The following is a 23,755-nucleotide window of genomic DNA, read 5'->3' on the forward strand; positions in this document are numbered from 1 at the left end:
CCAAATAAAAGAATAATAGTTATTTGAACATTTAAATGTTTCCATAACAGTAATGTGCTGCCTTTAATAAAGTAAAAAGTAACTGCAGCTTATAAAATAAAGGTTAAAAGTGCAAATTATAAATTTAAAAGTGGAACAGCTTCAAAGCTCTTTGAAACAATAACTTAAACCCTCCTTAAGGAACAGTGGTTTCAAAAACACAGATAAGCAGACCCGGAGTTCCATGCTGGCTTACAACAGACTAAAAGACCAGTAGGCACTCTGCTTAGACAGTATACTAATTGACATGCGTTTAACTGATTTTGAAGATACTATCCTTCATGTTGATTTTTCTTATACTGATAATACAATGTAGTTTTGTTATGCTGAAAACTGATGAGATCTAGATTTACAACTCTAAGAGAATACCGTAACTTGTATTAAACAATATTTCAAAGAATGTGCCAAAATTGGGGGTTGGGAAGGTTATTTCAAGTATTTGTACAGTATCTCTCTCAAAACTGTACATGACCAACATACCAAGAAAAATATGAAATGCCCCAACTTCAAAAACCCCGGCCTTAGTGATTCAGACCAGCAGCATAGCAGTACTTGACATCTTGACACATGCTGTGCCGCTGGGTTCTACTAGGCCAAGTGAAAAATCAGACAGGACATCTACCTGTGTCAGCGACCGCAGGACTCTCTGCCCTAAAGCTGCATCTTCCCTCCCCTGCCCAGCTCTATGTTCCCCGTAGGCCAGGGCCACTCACCAAGGGTTCCCCTACAAGCATCCTGGTCAAACACTCACCCAGCAGAGGCCCTGTTAAGTGTTTACTGTGCTCCAACGAGGCCATGCTGTGGAATGGAGAAGAGCCAAGGAGAGCGTGCTGGCTGGTGGACTCTATCCCTTGGAGGACCCATGGGCCACACGTGGAGCCCCACGCCAGCCCAGCTCTGGGTATAAGTCTGCACCACCCATGGACCTCACCAGGTCACCACCTTGTCAGTAAATCCAATGCACACTTTGCATCTATTACCTTACCTGACCTCTCAGAAGCTTATGGCAAGCTTACGTTTCCTTGCCTTGAAACACCCTTCCCTTGGTTTCCCCGACACCCCACCCTCCTGGATGCCTCGTATCTCTCAGGGTCCAGACCCCTGTGAAGTCTCTTCTTCCACTACTGGGCTCATAAGTGCTGACGGAGTCCCTTCTTTTCTCTTCCACACCCTCTCCACAGGAAATCTCACAACCACTCCTACGGTTTCGAGGCACGTCCACAGGGTGGCCTCAAATTAGGTAGATCCACCCTGATTAGACATTCTGACTTAATATACATAAAGTGCAGCTCCAAAATTTGCATTTTTAACAAACCCCCTGAGGTTTTGGATTCCTGAGCTCTGTATCAACTACCTACTCGACACCTCTGTGTGCCCGGTCCAGGACCTCTCAGTGGGTCCAGCGGTGGCATGCTAATGTCACCTTCTCCCCTGCTCGCCCCTCCACCTATGGCTTAAGCTGGGCATATAGGCACAGATCTCAAATCGCTGCCCCCAGACCCCGCCCGCCTCTGTCCCTCCCACATCTAATCAATCACCAAACCCTGTTAAGTTTACTGTCTGCTTCCGGTCATTCCCATTGCCATTTCCCTAGTTTAAACCAGCAGAGTCTCGCATCTGTATCACTCTAACAGCCTCTTAGTGGGATCCCTGCCTCCCGTCTCAACCCTTCCAAGCCGCTCTCCTCACTGCAGCCAGAATGATCTTCCAAAAACAAATCCAACCATGTCACCACCCCGCTGAAAATCCTTCAGGGGATCCCAACCAATCTCAGAATAAAATTCATACTTTTTTTTTTTATGTTTTATTAAGATACAATTCACACACCACAAAAAATTCATTCATTTAAAGTACATAATTCAGCGATTTCAGTATAATCTACAGGGTTGTCAACCATCACAACAATCTAACTTTTATCACTCCAAAAAGAAACCCCAAACGCATTAGCAGTCTCTCTCCATGCCCCCTCTCCCCAGTCCCTGGAAACCACTAATCTACTTTCTGTCCCTGTGGATTCACCTATTCTGGACATTCTAAATATGTGGCCTTTATGTCTGGCTTTTTCCACTTAGCATGTTTCAAAGTTTATCCATGTTGTGGGATGTATCAGTACTTCACTCCTTTTTGTGGCTAAATAATATTCCATTGTATGGATATACTATATTTGGTTAACTATAATATTTGTTATTCATCAGTTATAGACATTTGGGTTCTCTACCTTTTGGCTATTACCCACAATGTTACTATGAACATCTGTTGTGATGGTTAGTTTTATGTGTCAGCTTGACTGGCTCACAGGGTGCTCAGATACCTGGCTAAATATTATTTCTGGGTGTGTCTGTGAGGGCGTTTCTGGATAAAATTTGCATTTGAATCAGTGAACTCAGTAGAGCCGTTTGCCGTCCCCAGTGTGGCTGGGCATCGTCCAGTCATCAGATGCCCCGAACAGGACCAAAAAGCAGAGGAAAAATTTGGCCCTTCCTGCCTGATTACTTAAGCCGGGACATCAGTCTTCCTCTGCCCTTGGTACTTCTGGTTCTCAGACCTTCAGACTCAGATTGAATTATACCACTGGCTTTCCTGGGTCTCCAGCTTGGAGATGGCAGATTGTGGGACTTCTCAGCCTCCATAATTTCGTGAGCCAATTCCTTATAGTAAACCTCTTCCTATACATATAGGATATATATACATATATTTCATATTGGTTCTGTTTCTCTGGAGAATCATGACTAATACATCCATGTACAAGTTTTTCTGTGGACATATGTTCTCAATTGTCTTAGATATACCTACTAGTGAAACGGCTGGGTCATAGAGTAACTCTATATTTAGCTTTTTTGTTTTAACTGAAGTATAGTTGATTTACAATGTTGTGTTAGTTTCAGGTGTACAGCAGAATGATTCAGTTATATATATATATTCAGTTATATATATATTAATATATATATTAAGAGCGTGTATATATATTCTTTTTCAGATTCTTTTCCCTTATAGATTATTAAAAGACATTGAGTATAGTTCCTCGTGCTATACAGTAGGTCCTTCTTTGGTTATCTATTTTATATATAGTAGTATGTATATGTTCATCCCAAACTCTTAATTTATCCCTCCCCACTATATTCAGCTTTTTGAAGAACTGCCAAACTGTTTTCCAAAGTGGCTGCACCATTTCACATTCCCACCAGCAATGTGTGAGGGCTCAGATCTCACCAACATGACAATAACAGACAAGGGCTATTGTCTGTCTTTATGTTCTAGCCCTCCAAGTGGGAGCCAAGTGGTAGCTCTTTGTGGTTTTAAATTACATTTCCCAGATGACTAATGTTAGGCAGATTCATTTGTATATTTCTTTAAAGAAACATTTGTGTAGACACTTTGCTCATTTTTTAACTGAGTGGTCTTTTTATTAATGAGTTGTAAGAGTTCTTTATACATTCTAGATGCAAGTCCCTTTCCTCTCATTCGGTGGGTTATTTTTTCATTTTCTTCATAGTGTTCTTTGAAACCCAAGTTTTCATTTTGATAATATACAGTTCATTTTTTCTTTGGTTACTTGTGTTTTTGGTGTCATATCTAAGAAAACACTGCCTAATCCAAGGTCATGAAGATTTACACCTACATTCTTTTTCAAAGAGTTTTATAGTTTTAGGTCTTGCATTTAGGTCTATGATCAATTTTGAGTGGGTTTTTACACATGGTGTGACATAAGGATCCAACTTCAATCTTTTGCATATGGATATCCAGTTGTCCCAGCACTGTTTGCTAAAAAGACTATTCTATCTCCATTGAATAGTCTTGGCACTCTTGTAAAAAAATCAATTGATTATAAATGCATGGATTTATTACTGGACTCTGAATTCTAGTCCATTGATATATATGTCTATCCTTATGCCAATACCACACTATTTTGACTACTACAGTTATGTAGAAAGTTTTGAAATCAGGAAGTGTAAGTCCTCCAACTTTGTTCTTTTTTTTCAAGATTTTTTTCGTTATTCTGGGTTTCCTGAACTTCCTTATGAATTTTAGGATCAGCATGTCGATACCTGCAAAAAAGGCAGGTGGGATTTTGATAGAAATTGTATTAAATTGTAGATAGATCTGGGGAGTAGTGCCATCTTAAGAATATTAATTCTTCCAATCCACAAACAGTGGGTGTCTTTCCATTTATTTAGCATTCTTACACTTCTTAGTTAAATTTAGTCCTAAATATTTATTTTTTTTGATGCTATTTATTGTAATGCTATTGTAATGCTATTGTAATTGGAACTGTTTTCTTAATTTCACTTTTGGTCTGTTCATTGCTAGTAGAGAAACACCACTGATTTTTTTATATTGATCCTCTGTCCCTCATCTTTGCTGAACTCCTAAGTTTCTACTTCTAAACATGCCTAAGAAGGCCTTTCATGTTGGGTCCCAGCTCACCTCTTCAGAGCCCTCTCTCATCATTCCCATCTGAGACTAAAGACTTTGGCCATGTTGACCAGCTTTTAGTTACTGGATGCTAAACTAAAAGAAAAAAAAAACCAGGCTTTTTCTTGCCTCCAGGCCTTTTTGCACATGCTGGTTCCTATAACTAAAATAGAATACCCCCTGTATCTGGCTTATTTCTTTTTATCCTTCAGATCTCCACCTAGATGTCACTCTCTTTGGTCCAGAACAGATGCCTCTACCATGCAAAGACAGGACACCTCACATGTCTCTTTTTGGAGCTCTTATCCCACCACATAGGAACTGTCTGGTTACCTATTTATGTCCTGACCAGACTGGCAGGTCTGTGAGGTTGCAAAGTTCACTGCAAAGACTTGCAATAAACTGTCTAATTGACAGTTCTAGTCCAGCTTCTGGCCTAACAGCTGGTATGTAACAGGACTCAATGAATATCTGATAAGTAAACAAGTTACCAAAATCAACAGATTATCCAGTCCAAGCCTCTACACTTTCCACTTTACTTATTAATCCTACATTACCTATAATAAAATGGCTAGCAGATTTGATGGTAAATAAGTTTTCACAGATTTAAAAAAAAAAAAAAAAAGATAATTTAATCCCATACCTTATAAGGCCGTCTCTCGGTATCCTTATAAGCTAAATCTGACTAAAAGTATGACCTGCTGACAGCTGCTCTATAAGTGTTTACTGAGATACAACAGTGAAACGAAACTTATTCATCGCATAGAACACCTAAATACTTGTCAATATGGCAAGACATGGAGGAACTGGGAAGGTCAAGAAGACATTGAAGGATGACAGAGGCCATAGTAACATTTCTCCCTCACCCTCCTCAAAAAAACTGTTTTACTCTTCTGCATCATCTCTTTTATATTTTCTTTATCTCCCTTACAGCCAAGGTTCTCAAAGATTCTCACACACACACACACACACACACACACACACCACTCACTCGCTAATATAGCTGTCTCTTTTCAGAGATTCTCCTTGCCTAGCACTCCTCCTCCTAGACAGACAAGATGCGAAACGCAGTGAGTTAATTGGCCTTTCAACTTGTCATCACACGGTTTTCCAGCCCCAAACAACCTTGGAATGTTCGATCAGGTCTAGACCCGTGGTAGAGTGGGGACACCAGCCTCAAAGGGTATAAAGTCACCACTGAAGGCGTGGCATACGTGCAAGACAGCCTCCCGGGGTGGTGCCTGGGGACATCGTCCCTGACCCTTTCCCACCCCCACTGCTCCCAGAAGACCCTGGTTTTCTCTCCTTTACCACACTGCTCTAATTTTCCATTTCTGTGTCTTTCCAGCCCACTCCTGTACTGTTCAGTTGCCTGTACGTGTTGTCTAATTTTCCTATAATAAACATGTATTGCTCTTGTAGTAAGAGAGGAAAAAGTTAGTTCTTTTTCAAAAGTATGCAGGAATGGTCCCCTAAGAGCATATACCAAACCATCCTCTTATAAATCTAATTCAACAAGAATTTGCCATTTTAAGTGAACTTTAAACTTAATAATAAATAAAACTTGGATAGAGTTTACATTTACTTGTACAGTTCACTGCCCCCTCCCAGGCAAACTTAGAACAACCTCATGGGAAACAAAAAACTATTTCATTTTCCTAATTTGTCATGTGCTATAGATCTCTGTGTCTGACAAGTTTTTAAATCACAAAGCACACATTTATAACCTTATTAAGCACCATAAATAAACGGAAAACCATTTTGACTTGGCCTGCAGAGTGACTGATTTCCTTCCCATCTCCTCGTATTCCTTAAAGACACGGGAAGAACGAGGTGCATTTGTCGACATTCACACCCCAAGCCTCCTCCAACAGGATATCTCCATCCGCTGCTTGCTTTTTGTTCACTGCTCGTAACAGGAAAACTCGCTTTCCTGCTTTCTCAATACCAAACGGGTTAGAGCTGCAAGGGAAAACATCCCCTCAGAATCCACCCCAAGGCTACACAGAAGGCAAGAGAAACAAAAGCTGGTCCATTCTTTCCCCAAATATTCCGTTGGCAGGCAGCCAAGGACCGAGCACCAGTTCAGTGGTTTAATATCCTGTCACTTCGGTGGAAAAGATAGAATTAGGAAGTTGCCAGCCCAGGATGCCAGAATCTGCTCTGCTGGTGTTAATATCTGCTGGACATCTATCATGACACCACCTTTCACAGAAAGAAAAAACGGCCACTGTCAGACAAATGATAGAATTGGGAAAAGGCCTATGGAAAGGTGCACGGCTTAGAATATAAGGGGTCCAGGAAAACTACCAACAGAAGGAATCCTTCTTCATGTCAGAAGAATTTTAAAGACACATTTGGGAAACAAAAGAGAAGAATCACCATTAAGGTCTGTGCAGTATATCTAAGCAGAGTCAAGGTACGAAAGGACACAGACAAATAAAAGAGGAAAAGCAAGCTTAAGGCACAGAGAAAGACGTGATAACCTATTCATGTCTGGTGAGCCCAAAATGACACTACCGGTGATGGTCCAACAGCCCGAGCCTAGAAGCCCCTGCCGGTAGGGCAATATACACACTCCTACCAAACGCTGGGGCTGGGCCTCACCTGGGTGTGGGCGCCATGTGCCTAAGCACTATTCTTCACCCCAAAACCTCCTTCAAGTCACAAGACTCCATCTCACTAGGGAACCCTTTTCCTCAGCTGCTAAGAGGAGCACCCACCTGCTCCCGGCCTGTGCATCCCTCATTCCTGCTGCCCAAACCAACCACTTCAAATAGAACATCCCCGACTACCATCTGCACAAACCTACAACAGGCCTTCTCAAACTACTTGTGAAGGTGCTCTTACTCCCCCATTCCACTGGGGACCAACACTTTTATAATATACCAAATAATAATAACAACAAATGAAATAAAAGACAAAGGCATGCAAGATATGTCACAAATTTTTATTAGATTCAACAGAGTTAAAGTTGCCCCATCAAACTGTTAAAGATTTCTAAACACTGATTCTCAGTTTCTGCACATATCTCATCATAGGCCAGTTATAAACAATTCACAAACAAACTCCAGTCAGTGGATTTCACATTGCGCAGCTCTGCCTCACAACAAGAAAGGTAGATTCAACACCTTCACGTCTCCATTCCCTCCTGTGCTTCTCTACTCTGGAGCCGCCAACTAAGACCTGTAGATCTTCCATTTGGGGCAAATTCTCATTGATTCTCCTCATTTTTCTCGCACCATAGCCCTTCACCAACTGGCTTTTCCTGACCCTCAAAACTGTCTTGGTTAAGGCTGGAAATTAAGATATGGGATGGGTTTTTGAAATAGAGGTAGCAGCTAAACTCTCCGGAGGGTAGAAGGAGAAAAACTTCAGGTACTCATCCTTCTTGGGTATGGCTACAGTGGAAGCAGAATGGGGAACAGTGAGAGACAAACGAAGACATGAAAAAATAGTTATCATTGTTACCACTGTCACCATATTGATTAACAGCCAGGTAGTAACAACAGTATCAAAGGAAGATGGGATTTCAAAGAGGAGAGATCTACAGTCATAGGAAGCAAAGAAATCCAAGAGGAGGAAAACTGAGAACACTTTTCCATCTATAATTTATCAATCCATGCAGTGTCTTAGCTTGTATCTGGAAATATTAAAGAAACTCACATCCAAAATTGAACTGGGGCCCCATTAATGAACTGGGGCCCCGCTGTACGAAGCAGTCATTTATCTTCTCTTGCCTAAAACAAGTAAATTACAGAAATGTGCATGAAAAGGGTAACAAAATGAATTACCTAATTATTTATTTCTCTCTAAATAATTGTTTATGAACCTACCATTTTTAAAGACTTCTTTAATTTTTCCTTAAAAGAAGAGGGAAGAAAGGTGATTCCAGAAAACTGATATGAAGTCAGACTATCGGCCTTGAAGACACAGTGGCAGAGAAAGCAGCTGGTCGGGACCTCCTGGTTTAGTATATGCTGATACGACTGAATATTTTAAAAAGGACTAGATGGGTGGTTTTTAAAGCTATCTGCTCTACCCTAAACACTCTCTACAAAATGAAGGCCCCTAACAGCTCACTGCTAATCCCTTTCTCTGGTGGGGGTTTATAGTGGGAGATGAGATTCTCATCTGTCTGCACCAGTTTATCTGAAAGCAGGAGACCAGGTAAATTTACACTTCCTTCAAGGCCTGAGTAAGAGGGGTGGGTGTGCTCAGATTTCTGTATCACCACCTTCCTGGTCTCCGCCTGAAACGTAAGGCTGTATTTAATGCCTCCAGCTTCCCACTCTCCCGTAGCCAGGGAGCGCCAAGTTCACCCTGGGGTGGGAGGAGGAGGGATTATTGGTAAATATTTACTGAATAAATAACCTAACCTAATCAGGTTCAAATACTTAGCGACTTTATCCCAAAATTCTTCTTACACGTGACCTCTATCTCTTGCCTAAATTATGGTAAAGTCTCCTAAGTAACATCTAAAACTCCAGTTCTCTGCCTCTATCCCCACCCCGGCCACTGGGCTCCAATGTCATGGTCACCATAGTCCCTCGGCAAAGCTCTGATCCAGGCACTTTCCAGCTCAAAAACCCAAAACGAAGAAAGAAGTCAACACTCCAGACATGGCCTTTGTCAGCCCTCTCCTTCCTTGGGTGACCGGGATCTGTGCGCCCCTAACTCTCCCAACACCCCACCAGGCTCAACTACCATGTTCCTCAGATTTCCTTCCTCGGGACCTTCGTCACAGGGTCCCTCTAGTCAGAACAGTTGTCATCTCTCAAATCTACCTTCAGCTCAAAATGCCACCATCTTCAGTAAGTTTTTTCTAATTCCCTCCACTAGAGGTACTCTCTTTTCCTTAGTAGCCTTTAACACGTTACTTTAAACTTTCCAATCTTCGATTTAAATGTGCATAAAGCTTATTTTGCAATCTTCCCTCCCTATTAGTCTGTCAGCAAGGTAGGAAAGGATCTGTCTTACTCATCCTGCTTCCCCCAAGCACCTAGCATAGTACTTGGCACATGTAGGGACTCAACAAATGTGTTCCATTAGTTCGGTGCATGTGTGAAATTAAAAATCTATTCCTGGGGACACCCCTGGTGGCACAGTGGTTAAGAATCCACCTGACAATGCAGGGGACACGGATTCAATCCCTGGTCTGGGAAGATCCCACAGGCCGCGGAACAACTAAGCCCGTGCGCCACAACTACTGAGCCTGCGCCCTCTAGAGCCCGTGAGCCACAACTACTGAGCCTGTGAGCCACAACTACTGCAGCCCGCTCACTCTAAGGCCCGTGCTCCGCAACAAGAAGCCACTGCAAGGAGAAGCCTGCGCACCGCAACGAAGAGCAGCCCCTACTCGCCGCAACTAGAGAAAGCCCGCGTGCAGCAACAAAGACCCAACACAGCCATAAATTAATTAATTAATTTTTTTAAAAAATCTATTCCTGGGACTTCCCTGGTGGTCCAGCGATTAAGATTCCACGCTCCCAATGCAGGCAGCCCAGGTCAATCCCTGGTCAGGGAACTAGATCCCACATGCCGCAACTAAGACCCAGCGCAGCCAAATAAATAAATAAATATTTTTTTAAAAATCTATTCTTGTACAACACGGGGAATATAGCGAATATTTTATAACAACTGTAAGTGGAATATAACCTCTAAAAATTGTGAATAACTATATTGTACACCTGTTATTTATATAACACTGTACATCAACTATACGTCAGTAAAAAATTAATTAATTTTTTAAAATCTATTCAGAAATGTGGAGACATAGATGTGGAAGCATCTATAATATGTGTATTTATTTGTCAATCAAATACTTGCTCATTTCTTTTCCCAGGAGCTTACTAACATAATCCACACACGTCCTTAAAAGTAGGAAGCAAAAATCAATCTATGAAACTAAATAAAAATCAAGCCTAAACCAAGTAATGCACCCTTACATAAGAACGAATTTTAGTATTTTATTAATAAAGACATTCCTCTGCATTTGAAAAGGGGTACTTTTCTAGTGTCAGTTATGCTATCATTAGCCTAACTGCAATCAGCAGGATGTCACCTTGCTTCCAAAAGCGCCCATGCTTAGTACCTTTTACAATCACTAAAAACCCAGGCGACAGCACCATGCAAATCTCTGTCCATGGAGCTTAAAGTCACTGACAATTTTGCATAAAAAACTGAATTTTCTTTTCATGCACAGTTCTCACAATCAATTCAGATTATTTTTAATCTGGACAAAAATTGGTTTCATTTTCAGTTCTGAAGAAAGCAGAGGTTTTACAGTTCTTAAACCCTCAACCATAGTATATAAATAACTACAATAATATACTACCATATTATTTAACATAAGTTTAATATGTTACTATGACACTGAATTATTTAACATAAGTTTCATATGGCTTCTAGGACTAAATAAGGACATGATCAAGATCTAAATCCCTGCATATTTGGGGATCTTTGCACCTCAGAACATATTCCAGATGTCACGAGAAATAAATCTCTTAAACGCCCAATCTGTTCTCCCTAGTTGGCAAAGTAAATTACTCGTGCATAGATAAAAATCTTAATTTTAGGACTCTTTAGGATGTTAACAGCTCCCTCTCTAGCTCTACAGTCTGTGCGTTTGAGCCTGACCCACAATTCCCATTGCACTCTTATCACTGATGTGAGTTTCCTCTATCTCTACTCAATATCTTCATGAGACAAACGTTCTGTCCCTACTCCTACAATGAACACGCAGATCAAGCTTCATGTTTCCTGGGTCTCATGAAAGCAGTGTAATAGTTGAGGTCCCAGTACCTTTCTACTTCCCAGAAAGGTGACTTCACTCTCAGCACCTTCCTAGGAACTCAACCTGCAACAGGTCACAACCGTCCTTCTTCCTTCCAGGGTGCGAAAACAGCCAAGAGGCAGAGGACTCCCAAAGGGGAACACCAACCCAAGGGCTCCCTGGGGCCTGTCTGTGCTCCTTTTCCCTCTAGACTGCACACTCTTTGAGGACAAGGTCTGTGTCTTAATCAAATGTTTATCTTGTAGTGTCTGTTGAGTAAATGAACAACCAGTGACAAATGGGGATCTACTGAACACAAGTTTTTAAGCACAAGAGCTTAAAAAATTGTAACAACACAGCATTTCTGTCTGCTAACGTCACTGTTAAGAACTCAAAAAATGCCTCAAGATCTGCTAAGATCCTGACTAAAAGATAAACAAGAGGACACTGAATCCTCAGGAGGCTCCAGGGCAAGACACCCTGGACTGATAAGAAGAAGATCACGAGGAAGCCTGGAGCACAGAAGCCTGGGCTCCATCTGGCCTCTGCCCCTCCCCTCCCAAAGGTCACCTTTGATGGAAATGAGCTCCAGGGCCACACTAGGCCAGGCTGCAAAGCAAAAAATCTGGTCCGAAAGGAGGAGCTTAAATCCACTGTAGGCTGGTCAGCGTCCCCCCACATTGTGCGGGTGACACCAGGCCAAGACCACAAAGGGACAGGCATCACAGGTAGAACCCAGGTCTCATAACAGCAAGTGTACAGCTCACCGGAATATGCTGGGAGACTGTGGGGTAGAGTGGTTTGGGGCTTGCTTCACAGAGTTGGAGATATCCAAGACACCACGACTCCAAGTTGTAAAGAAAGAAGTCAGCACTCTTTCTGATCATTTCCAACAACTCAAGCTATGGAAGAAGACATCTCTGATTTTCTCAAATTCTGGAAGCTATTTTGAAACGCCTTTCCTCAAATGGACCCCCCCTCCCCAAAATCCACCAAAGGAGCCCATCCCCACCATCCCACCACCTATGGGGTCCCCAGCAACTATGCCTGATATATTAATTCTTCCAGGAGAAATTAACATTGTGTCAGGAATCTTTGCCCATCTCAGTTTTAAGTGGCTTTGAGTTCTAAGTCCCTTTAAAAGTTTGATACTTTAATTGGTTTTTCACAAAATCAACTCCAAAGAAATCAGTAGGATACACATTCTTCCATTTAAAAAAAACAATGATAAAACAGCAGTTATTTCTCATCTTCTGGAAAAAAAATAATTAACATTCTCTCAGAAGGTTTTCTTTAAAGAATAAAGAAAATTAAAATGGCTAAATGAACATATTCAAATCCTGGGAAGAAAAAAAGCTAACCTCAGAGATTAAATATCCTGTAAATTCTAGCTAGTGTAATGGTTTATAAATGAATTTAATATACTATAAATATTATGGGACCTCTGCTATCACCATAGGAACTCTGCTTTCTACTTAAGAAAATAGCAATAAGTTAGAATGACAGATTAAATAAATTCTCTAAACAATCTTAGAAATACAACTCTTTCTGTAATGATACAATTTGAACAAATTGCCATTTACAGCTGAATATTTATCTTAGCCAAGGCAAAGCAGGCTGAAAGGTAAAATGACCTAGATGAAGAGAGTTTATTCTACATTAAAGAACTTTAGGTTAACAGGCCCATGAAGGTTTTTTCCTCATGCCACATAATTATTTTAACCAAAGTACACATAAAACCATGATTTTATATCCCTTAAAAAAATATTATCTGACTACTAAATTAATTCTTCCTTCTTCAATAAGTTTCTATTGAGATCTTTTGTAGATTAATCTTGTAATTCTTGCTTTTTACTTCTTTCTCTCTGTCCTCCTAATATCCCTTAAACAGAAATGAGGAACTCATTTCTTGGCTTATGGAAAAATGAATGTCAATTTCACCTACAAACTGGCCTAGGACTAATGAAATATACAAACGGGAAAGAGATCCATGGTACAAATAGATGTTTCATATTCTGATATTATCTGATTACCACAGTATGTAAAGATACTTGATAAAATGCAAAAGTAAACAAAGTACATTCAATTATTTCCTGGGGTCAGTGGAAAATACATTGGATCAGAGCCAGTAAACTCTGTAGATTTTGTTCTTTTTTCTTGTCTGTAACATGAACTGTATGACCATAGACAAACAGATTAATCATGGTAGATCTTATCTTCCTCATCTGTAAAATTAGGAAGCTGAACCAGATGACCTCTAGAGATATCTTTCACCTCCAAAGCAGTATGATTTCATTTCCACGTCACAAATTTCTACCAACCCAGAGAATTCATGGTACTTTCCACAAAGGCGTGTAATGATTCAAATTAACCATTTAAAAGTTTCTGACAAACTCAAATTTTAAAATTATATCTTTTTTGACACACCCTGCCACCTTATCAAGAAAAAAGTGTTAACTATCAGCCAGGTGACCTTAAGAGAGTCACTTGATTTCTCTGGTCTTCAGTTTCCTCATCAAAACAGAAATTTAAACAAACAAATAAACAAACAAACAAAAAACCCCACTATCCCTGTCTATCTGACTACATTTTTCCAGAGGCTCAAGCAAGATGTTTTTTGGAAAGAATTTTATAACACCGTCAAGTGCAACGTTTCATTATTTCACCTGGGCCTCCTTCCTCTGAGCATTCAAAGCAGGACTCTTAACTTGTTGACAGTATTTTTGCTACCAAGATGCACGTGTGTATCTTATTCCAGGAACACATTTTACATTAAGATGCACATCTGTATAAGCACTAAGATGTACAATTTTCAAAGAGGACTAATTGGAGTGTCTTACATGAAGCACCAAAATTTCCCTCCTATATTTGTTTTCTTTTTTCTTGATAGGTTATTATCCATTCACTTATGAAAGTTAAACAATTAGGAAATATTAGACTATATAAAGAACAAATCATATTCCCTTTTCACGTATTTCCTTCCAACATTTTTCTTACACACAGGTTATTTCTTACACAACTGTGACGTACATACTTCCACATACTATTTCTTTTTCACCCAACATTAAAATTTTCCCGTTATAAGTCCTCCATAAGGAGCACTTTTAAGAGTTATATGATATTCCTTTAGGCTGCCCTCATAAATCACAAAAGCTTGTACTTACTGGGTATTTACTGTGCGCCCTATTCTAAGTGCTTTATATGCATCTTCTCACTTAATCATCACAAACATCTATGAGATGAGTGCTATTACGATGTCCATTCTTGGGGTGGAGAGACTGAGAAAGCAGAGCTTTCTCTGAAGAGCTGGGTTTAGAATCTCCTGAGCTCAAGTTCTATCCACTATATCCTACTGCTACTCCTCACAGAACTATCCCCCTATTAACAGAAACTTGGTTATACCACGGTATTTTCTAAGCGCTAGAATTCAGAGACTAAACATCTGATATGTAACTTATTCCTGAAACAAGAGCATACTGTACTGTAGCATCTGTAATACCATAAAACTTTTTCATCAACAAAATAGTGCTTATGCTTTTTAAAAAAGTGAACAATCTGTATATACTGTTTATAATTTTTTAATTTATCATGGTAAACAACTTTCCTTAGAACATTTCTATATCCACATGACAGAACGTGTATTTTCTGTATGAAAACACAGTATGTGAATCTCTAAGTACACAGAGTTTGAGAATAAACTTCTTGTGGTCAATGGAGATGGTGGGCAATTCAATGACATCTGCTTTCAGATTCACTTTCAGACTAACATTCAACAAATGTTAATCTATAATAAATAAATGGGCACATCTCCAACACATGCACTGACCCAGCCAGCTTCCCTAAGTAGACATACCCAAGCACTATTTTAATTGTATTTATTCCTGCCAACTTCAAAGAAAGCGGGAGGCAGGGATATCCCAACAAACCATTTGGCATTACAGAGCTCTGATCAGGTAGTAAGTCTCCTTGCCAACAATTTGCTGATAAGAATTTAAGGAGTCCATTAGAGAAAAAGAAAAAGTGACAGAGATGTAAAACAGAAAAAACTTCACCATCGAAGTACTTCCTAATGATTTGCAAAACTCATGCTTCAAGTGATAGAAAAGCACTCCCAGGTTTTTATTATTTGTATTTTTGTTTTATTTTGTTTTGTTCTCAGATGAGTTACTAGATACCTAACATAAGAATTAGATCATTGTGTTCTTTTACACATTGGAGTTCAACAGATTGGGTGAAAAGAAACTGTCCTAAAAAAGGAAATGAATATTACTTGTATTAAAATGCGCAGCTGCTCTCAAAACCTATGCAAAGATCACACAGATTTACTGACAACTTGCTTTTTCTAAACTAAAGCAGACAAAAGGCCATCCTCAAAGTGATGCATTCTTATGTACATGAACATCATCAAATCTATCAGGTTGCAATGAGAAACTAATGATATAACGGATCCTGTGCCTTAGGAAAGTTAATCTGGCAGAGGGAGATAGGCTAGAATGAGGTAAATAGAAATGGGTGCGGGGGAGAGAAATTAGGGGCAGTGGGGAATCAAAAAAAGATTTAAAAATAAAACGTGTCAGATGTAGAGACTTCAGGAGTCTTTCATTCATCAAAAAATAAATATCTAATATCTTGTAATAACCTATAATGGAGAAGAATCTGAAAAAGAATATATATATATATATATATGTGTGTGTATAACTGAATTACTTTGCTGTGCACCTGAAACTAACACAACATTGTAAATCAACTATATTTCAATAAAAATTTTTTTTAAATATATATATATATCTCGAGCCCCTGCTAATTGCCAGGTACTGGGGAAACCATGGTGAACCAACAGTGAGGGAAACAGATGCGAAACAAATGTACATACACATCAATACATAAATTGTGGGGCTTCCCTGGTGGTGCAGTGGTTAAGAATCCGCCTGCCAATGCAGGGGACACGGGTTCAAGCTCTGGTCCGGGAAGATCCCATGTCCCGCGGAGCAACTAAGCCCATGCGCCGCAACTACTGAGCCTGCGCTCTAGAGCCTGCGAGCCACAACTACTGAGCCTGCGTGCTGCAACCGTTGAGCCTGCGTGCTGCAACTACTGAAGCCGGCGTGCCTAGAGCCCGTGCTCCGCAACAAGAGAAGCCACTGCAATGAGAAGCCCGCGCACCGCAACGAAGAGTAGCCCCCGCTCACCGCAACTAGAGAAAGCCCGCGTGCAGCAACGAAGACCAAACACAGCCCCCCCCCAAAAAAAGAAGAAGAAGAACCCACCACATTCAAGACAGTGGCTGTCCCATCAACCCAGGTGCCAGGATGTGGACAACGTGGTCCCCAGCCACCCTCAATGGAGAGGCAGCGTGAGGGAGAAATAAGCCTTTCTGTTTTAGACCACTGAGATTTGGGAGTCGTTAGCCCATACTGACTGATGCAGAAATAGAACGTGATAGATGCAGTGATGATAGGATGAGGAAGGCAAAAGGAGATGAACAGAAGAGGCAAAGGAGGAATTAGAGATTTCAGAGTTGGTGACCATGCAACGCTGACTCTCACTACAGAAAACAAGTATGCAAAAAGGACAGCTGCTTTGGGATGAAAAGTGACTGTTTATGTTTCATAGGTGCTAAACTTAAGGAACTGGTAGGACAGCCAAGTACACGTCAGGCAAGTTAGCAGAAAAGCAGGTCTGAGCTGGGGGAAAAAATCAAAACTGAGATAATGATTCAGAAATTGCAATGACGGTATGCAGCTCCCTGCAGAGTGAAGGGAAGAGATGAAATGTTATGAGCCAAAGGTGGAGAACGGACTCTTTCGGAAGGGGGGTGAGTGAAGCAAGGGAACAGAGGAGCGGGAGGAGAACCAGAGAAGGGGAGAGGGGTGCTGCGTGGTAACAAATGCTGCAGAAGACAAGGTGAAGGGGTGAGGACGGAGAGGCCACCCCACACTAAAGGCAGAAGCCAGGCTGCAGGGGCACAACGCAAGGCCACAGAGTGGTTAGTATTAAAGTGGTAACAGAACCCAGGCCCCCAAACTTAACCACAGGCCTCACTGCCTCCCAACACTATAATGGAAGAATTTTCTCAAGTCATTATTCTTCTAAAACTAAACTTAATGGCATCATAAACAACCCAACCCCACAATTCATTTAGACTACTGTTAAGACCTTTAGATAGTTTGCAGTTGGTCAGTATTTTACATTTTCTGCCTTGAACCGTCAGCACTGTGACTTCAGACACTGTCCTTTATGTACATTTCAGTTTAGTCCTTAGGGGGAATTCCTACTGAGCCAAAGAACGGAAGCATGTTAAAGTTCTTGATACATACAGCCCAGCTCAAAAAGTTATACCATGCATGTTACAAAACCCAGGTGACACAATTCTCATAAAATGCCATGCGAATCGGGCCCCTGGAATTGTGGGACGAGGAAGCCCTGCAAACAAAAGTGCCCGGCTCACCCCATCCGTGCAAAACCTTTTCTATCTCTGCAAATTTGCAAATTTATCAAGCAAAATGGCACCTTGTTGTAATTAATGTTTCTTTAATTCTTAGCAAGGCTGAACATTTTTTTCTTCTGTTCTTTATTGGCTAACTGTATTCCTTTCTTTGAGGAATTACCTATTAATGTCCTTTCCCATTTTTCTTCTGGAGTATTTTTCTTTTTTTAATTGATTCGTAAGAACTCTCAATATATTTTTTTAAACTTAACACTATGACAGAGATATAGATATATAAAGAAGACAAATACAGTTTCTAAGCTTACTATTTGACTTTTAAATTTATGGTACTTGTAACACACAGAACAGAGGTTTGAGTTTGCGTGGGGAGGCAGAAGGCAGAGTGGTGAGTAGGAACACATGGTCTGAAGCCACAGTGCCCAGGTTCAAGACACAGATACCCCACTTATAGGCTTGTGACCCTGAGGTGACTTGACCTCCCATGTAAAGACCTAACACATATCCTAGGACACTGTAAGTGCTTAATAAATGCTGGCTCCAGATATATTTAGTCAAGACAAGCAATCTTTTATTATCATAATACAAGCTTACCTTTGTTAAGCACTTAGTATTAAGGATCTTTACATATATTAAACTATTTAATCTTTATTTTAAGAATGCCCTAAGATAATAATACCTAAAAATCCCAATTCTCAGATGAGCAAACTGAGGCTTAGGTGAAGAAACTTGATCAAAGTCCTCAGCTCATCAATGGCAAGGCCCCGGTTCACCTCCCAAGCCCAGGCCAAACTGCTATTTTCCTTTACTTTCATGCTTTAAAAAAATTCCTCTCCACCCTTACATGATTATTCACCCATGTTTTATGCTGTTTCTTTGATTTATTTCACATGTGACTCTTACATTTAGTTATCACTTATTTCAGTGACACAAGTAAGTCCCCTATATACGAACGAGTTCCATTCCAAGAGTGTGTTCTTAAGTCCAATTTGTTCGTTAAGTCCAACAAAGTTAGCTTAGGTACCCAACTAACACAATCGGCTATATAGTACTGTACTGTTAACAGGTTTACAATAGTTTTCACACAAAAAATACATTAAAAAAAACACAAAAAATAAAGAAAACATTTTTAATCTCACAGTATAGTACCTTGAAAAGTACAGTAGTACAGTACAACAGCTGGGATACAGGGGCATGTTCACATCTTTGAAACTTCGCAACTTGAAGGTTCGTATGTAGGGGACTTACTGTATAAGGTGGGACCCCAATACTTTTTTTGCAATATCATTTACTCAATGGTGTACCCACCATGTTTGACTACTGCTTACATGCACCCTAAAGGTTGACACACACAGAGGCCTGTTTTCTGTTCTCGGTCATAGACTTCTCTTTGGGTCCTTAGGCTTGTGTGACACAAAACTGTCATATTATTTACCCCCAAGATTACACTGAGGGGAAGATCTCTCTAAGAAGCGTTTATGATGTGTTCTCAGCCAGTCATTGAAATTGTTCCCCAAATTAGCAACTGTATTTCTCAAAGCTTCCCTCCCTTCCTTCTAAAACTTACCCCTCTCTGCCCAAGCTGCTCTGCTCCTTCTTGGCCTAGCCGGGCATTTTAAGCATGTGCTCAATCTCTATCTCTCATTCTTTTCTGGAGAAAAGTCTCCCTTATTATTACATCTTCCAGGTCCAGTTCAATTCTTCACAAACCCTTTCCCAAGTATATCCGTTCTCTGTTATTTCATCTTCACGTGTTCTCTGAACCAGGCATTTGAACCTTTATATGTGCTCCTGCGTACTGCTATCTTTTTGTTGAAGACTGACCTGTCCACCTGTTTAGACCATAAACCCTTCAGGGCAAGGGCCTGCTCCAACACAGCAGCAGGTCCTCAGCACCCAGCAAAAAGTCCTAGCACAGAGCAGGCCCTCAACAAATGTGGATGAAGATTTCACAGTTCCGTTCTTCCCTTTTCAAATTCAAGGCATTACTAATGTCCTCCTGTCTCCCAATATTCAAATGGACCAGAAACCAAAGAAATAGAACCTGTTGTTGACTATCTAGTTGGAGATGGGCCTCCACCCTGCTTCCTGTATTCTGGGACATTTCTGTTGTTAGGACTCTACCAGAGGGTGGAGAAAGACAGTGAGGTGAAGCTCAGGCCAGTTCTGTTACCGATTTACTATCCTATCTGATTTAAAATTACAGCCAAAATGAGGTTTTACGTTACCTGAGTATTTCAAAGAACACCACCCCTCGGGTCTCAGGTTACCTCAGATCATACTGGAATCTCGTGTTGACTGAACTGGGAGGGCGAGAAGGGCCCCAAGCGTGCACTCCGGGAGATTATCATCCCACACCTCTGTCCATCATCCTCCAGTTACACAAAGGAAAATTTAGTGACGGCCTGACTTGGTTTCATTTCGTTTCATACTGCAGGCTCTCCGATGGCTGTGCAATGGTGTCACCAGCAGGGGCTTGGTGTCAAAGGAGAGCCTGAAGCTGAGCACGCTGAGATAAGATCGGCAAGGAAGCCGGCAGCCAGATGACTTGGACATCAATACCCAAGCGCAATCGAGCCAGCAAACCCATGCGAAGCGCCCTGTCCCAATATTTACACAAACCTTTCAGGAAAAGAATATTTTTAGGCCTCGGGTGGTATACTCCGTTAGATCTAGGTCATTATGATGCTATCTTTAATACATCTGAAAGGCCCAATCGCAACTCAACCCTGATCAGGGAATTACTTCTAGTTTTTCTCCTGAGCTTGCATATATTTTGAACGTGCTGCCCTCCTGACTATTCTCAATCACGGACAGCTAATTCTGGAATTGTGAGGATTCTTCTTTCATTACCCAAAATCATAAATTACATTTCCTACAGTTAAGAATATTACTAGTAGTACCTCTGCTACTCTTATAAAAGCATCTTAGAATCGAATCCTGTTGGTAAGGAAAGGGACTCTAGAACAATCTAGTACACCTCCTCATTTAACAGAACAGGAGCCCTGAGGTTCAGAGAAGTTAGGCGACAGCCCAGGGTGACTTAAGTAGCTGGCAGAATATCAGCTGGGCACCATCTAAGGGCTTTACCTCTATTGCTCATTTAATCCTCCCAACAACCATATAAAAGTAAGTATGATTACTATCTCTACTCTACAGATGAGGAAACCGAGGCACACCAAGGCTAAGTTATATGCCTAAGACTGCACAGCTGGTAAGGGGTAGAGCTGGAATTACAACCCAGGTGCTCTGACTTCAGAGCCCACGCTCTGCACTACTAAACCTCTAGGATTAAAACTCAGGACTCCTGACCCCAGGGAGGGTTCACTCCATCATTAATAATTCTAAGACTCATGAAAGAGTAAACCACATTTGAAAAAGCCAGCAAAACTTGTTAGGACACCGATTAGAACAAACTACCATTAAAAGATGTTTCTTAGGCAATCTGGGAAATCTGAATAGTATGTCAACAGATTATTGCAAACTTTAACATAATGGCATTGTAGTAAGAAAATATCCCTATTTTTAATAATACACACTGGGTATCATATAGGGGTGAAATGATGGGAGGCATGGCACTCACAACCACACAAAAAAACGAGGCGGAAAAGGGGACGGTTAAACCAAGTTTAGCAAAATCTTGATAATTACTGAATCTGGGTGATGGATTATGAAGGTTCGTGATGCTATTCTCTCTGCTTTTTTGTATTTTTTCTTCAAGGTTTTCAAACAAATCAATACACTACCATTTTTAAAGGCCCACACAGGGGCTTCCCTGGTGGCACAGTGGTTGAGAATCTGCCTGCCGATGCAGGGGACACGGGTTCGAGCCCTGGTCTGGGAAGATCCCACATGCCGCAGAGAAACTGGGCCCGTGAGCCACAACTACTGAGCCTGCGCGTCTGGAGCCTGTGCTCCGCAACAAGAGAGGCCGCGATAGTGAGAGGCCCGTGCATCGCGATGAAGAGTGGCCCCCGCTTGCAGCAACTAGAGAAAGCCCTCGCACAGAAAGGAAGACCCAACACAGCCAAAAATAAATAATAAATAAATAAATTTTAAAAAAAAACCTATGTAACAAAATTAAAAAAAAAAAAAGGCCCACACACCTGAGCTTATGAAAAATGAACCTATCAAACAACAAAAAATTTAGGAGTACACCTTACTTTTACACTTTAGAGCTTGTTTTTTAAATGGCAGCCTTTATTACCCACTGAACTATTTAATTCTGTTGTTTCTGATCTCACTAAAAGCCACTCATCAATACTAGAAACACGAGAAAGGCTAGTTAAAGCCATACCGCCATACCCTGTTCGTTTTTCTTTTAGTCCATCTACAGAATTGCTACGTTAGTCAGCTAGTTAAGAGATATTTACTGTGTGTTTACTATGCTGTAGGCATTGTATTAGCACTGACCCAAGCTGTCAAAAACAGAGCAGAGTACTACTTCCATCCAAGCATGGATCGGTGGACCATGGGATTCCAAACCCCGGCTTGGTTGCTGCTCTGTCTCCTGCAAGGATCGGGGTACCTTCTTGGATGCTCCTAGAACAAAGCCGAGACAGGTGCACCTGCTGTGGCTTCCTGGCAGACACTGGGGAGCAGCAAGAAACAGCAGGCGGTGGCAGAGTACCTGGCAGGAGGTGAGGGGGGTGAGGCTGATGGGTAATTTTTAGTATCTGTGAGCTACTGCAAATTGCTCCATCTGCAATGCAGAATCACTGCAGTGTATTTCCCGTTCAGCGGGGGAGCCTTTCAAACGCCCAAGGAGGCCCACCTACTTTCCGGCATTTTGTGTTTGTTCCATCACAAGTTTCATCAGACAAGTGATCACAGACAGACAACACTAAGGGTTGAGACACCAGCCAAATGCCTGGCTGTTCATGCTTAAGGGTGAATAGGGAAAAGAGATGTACTATTACAGTGTCATGAGGTAGAACACAGCAGCAGTATGTCGCACATGGGAATGGACACTACTAGGTCACTATCAGTAGGCCAGCCTCCAACAGGAAGGGCTGTTGAATTCAAGGACTGTTGCACATGAGTAATGAGCAGTGTTTTGCTCAACCTAATGGCTTATCAAACTAGTACCTCCTTTTCAGTCCGGGTCTGTCCGCACTTTGGAAATCATGATTTTATTTACTCTTCTTTTGTCTCAAATCTCTAATGAGGACAGTGCCCCCAGTTAAAAGAACTAAGTTTCCTTCCAGAACAAAAAAGATGCCACAGATGTTTGCGGGCTTTCTCCTTAACATACACACATTGGCAAAAGTCAGGAAGATGCAGGATATACTACTGAGGCCAAAGCAACTGAAGTTATGGAAGAGATCCCAGCTTTTGGTCTACTCTCAACTCCTGCTCTACTCCTTACCATCAAATGATCAACTTCAGTAAAAAGAGAAAAATAAAATCCCTTATTACTGAACAAATTGGAGTTTGAGGAATCTAGAGGGAGCTGTCAGAGCAATTGAGAGAAAAATCAAACTGAGCAGACTAGCTATGGAAATCAGTGAAGCTTCGTCTCCAAATCTCCACAACCATCATTCATGTCATTCCGTGTCTGACCAGAAAGGGCATCTATCTGCCACCGAAAAGATGAGCCAGGCCCTGTGTTAAGGGACCCAGCACTCCACCCCAACAATAACCCACACACAGCCCCACAAAGCCCAGAGAATCACTTCCAAGGCCCATTTTCCTGGATCGTTCCAACAAACACAAGTCACCCACAAACAAGCCCCTTTCAAGAAAACAAAGGCCAGCGCCAACTCAAGGAGCTGCTAAAAGTTTCCAGCTACCCAGGAGAGCACGCTGCTGCTCAAACATCGCTCCCCTTCCGCACCTTCCAAGTGATGGGGTGTACTGCGTTTCCAAATACAGCAGGACCAGCCCGGGCAGTGGAAAAGCTGATTTAAAACTTCATCTTCCTCACACCCAGAGGCCTATTCTCAAAAGACTTTCTGCTACGACCAGATTAATCACCGGTCTGCTTGCTCCGAATCCCCAAACTTCGTAGTAATTTGCACCCATGCTGAAGTCACCGGGGATTCCTATCAAGACCCTTAACCCTTGATAAGAGGCGGCCAAAT

At 41.3% G+C, this 23,755-nt stretch overlaps 1 protein-coding gene across 7 annotated transcripts in view; it reads right to left on the bottom strand.

Moving 5' to 3' along the window:
• Window positions 1-23,755, bottom strand: part of DOCK9 (dedicator of cytokinesis 9) — a 324,209-nt gene that overhangs the window by 254,887 nt on the left and 45,567 nt on the right. The window lies entirely within an intron of this gene.

The sequence above is a fragment of the Balaenoptera ricei genome, chromosome 18, assembly GCF_028023285.1.
Source record: "Balaenoptera ricei isolate mBalRic1 chromosome 18, mBalRic1.hap2, whole genome shotgun sequence".
In the NCBI taxonomy this organism is placed as follows: Eukaryota; Metazoa; Chordata; class Mammalia; order Artiodactyla; family Balaenopteridae; genus Balaenoptera; species Balaenoptera ricei.